The 1,686-nt window shown below is 35.2% G+C and overlaps 1 pseudogene; it reads left to right on the top strand.

Annotated features, from left to right (window-relative positions):
• The first annotated feature begins 338 nt into the window (after positions 1-338).
• LOC123236549 lies at positions 339-886 on the top strand (annotated as a pseudogene).
• The last annotated feature ends 800 nt before the right edge of the window (positions 887-1,686 follow it).

Genomic DNA, 1,686 nt, shown 5'->3' on the forward strand with positions numbered 1-1,686 from the left:
TTTGTTTTATTGTGATGGTCTTAAAAGAAGGAAAAGGAGATAAGAATATACTAAAGATGAGGATGAGTTCTGCTCCCAAAGTAGAAATCACAGTAGAAGTCACTTTTTGAATATGTATTTTGGGAAGTAATTCCAGAAGGGGAACTATACTATAATGCTATGACCTAGAGAAGGAGTAAGAAAAAAATATATAGGATCAACAAAATACCAGACTATACCTTTTGCTCAGTCTCCACTAATTTTCAAAAAACTCACAAAAGAGGAATTATACACCAAAAGTATTAATAAACAATTATTTTAAAAGAAAGATAGCCGGGTTTAGATCTGTGGCCGCTGGCGGTCGTATCGAAGATGAATACCAGAGGACTTGGATCTCAGCTAAAGGACAGTATTCCAGTATCTGAACTTTCAGCTAGTGGTCCTTTTGAAAACCATGATATTCTTCGGAGAGGTTTCTCTTGTGTCAAAAATGAACTTTTGCCTAGTCATCCTCTTGAATTATCAGAAAAAAATTTCCAGCTCAATCAAGATAAAATGAATTTTTCCACACTGAGATATCCAAGGTCTATATGCTCCCCTGAAGTTGCAGATGGAATTCAAGGCAGTGAAGCAGGTCCAGCGTCTTCCATTTCTTCAGAGCTCAAACCTCTCCCTGGATATTTTGAGGGGTAATGATGAGAGTATTGGATTTGAAGATATTCTTAATGATCCATCGCAGAGTGAAATAATGGGAGAACCACACATGATGATGGAATACAAACTTGGTTTACTGTAACAGAAATATGTTGCTAATTAAAATGGAAGAATGGCATCCTGTTTATAATTATCTTTTTATTATGATTTGATGTGTATAACATTAAAAATACTGATATTTAAAAAAAAAAAAGATAGCCATCACAAGAGGCTTTTGTCATTTTTCCATCTGACTCTCTGCATGGGCTTGGGTCTTGGTCCAACCATTTCCTATATGGAGAACGAGGCCTATAGATTAAAGGATAATACAATAATAAAATTATTGACTTAGAGTTGGAAGCAATTTGTGAGATCATCAAAACCAACTCCATTTTGCAGAGAAAGCAACTGAGATCCAGAGAGATGAAGACAATTGAACAGCTAGTATACCTGAAAAGAATGTTGTTTAATTCTTTTTAAGCTGTGCCCAACTCTTTATTACCTTGGTTGGAGTTTTCTTGGCAAAGATGCAAGAGGGGTTTGCTATTCCCTTCTCTAGATCATTTTACATATGAGGAACTGAGGCAAACAGGGATAAGTGACTTACCCATGTGCACACAGCTAGCATGTCTCTAAATCCAGATTTAAAATTACAGAGATGAGTCTTCCTGATTCCAAGCCCAATCCTCTATCCTCTGTGTCACCAACCTGCCTTTGGAAAGGAATACAGTGGGAAATATAGATGATGGGAAAAGATGTCAACAAAATTATTTTTAAAAAAGAAAGAGGAAATAAAAGTTAAGGACTAACAGTGAAGATTACAAAGCAAGAAAGATAATAGTGGATGTTGATGAGAAATTTTTACCTGATGCAAATATTCAGAATTTAAACCTCGTTCCTTTAAAAAAAATGCCCCTCCACACTGGGATGATACACACCTAATTTTTTCCAGCCTTATGCTTTGATCTTTTAGTTAATGTCAATATTATCAACTTTTCAATCATTACTTGTTTT

This window comes from Gracilinanus agilis, chromosome 2 (genome assembly GCF_016433145.1).
Source record: "Gracilinanus agilis isolate LMUSP501 chromosome 2, AgileGrace, whole genome shotgun sequence".
NCBI classification, from domain to species: Eukaryota; Metazoa; Chordata; class Mammalia; order Didelphimorphia; family Didelphidae; genus Gracilinanus; species Gracilinanus agilis.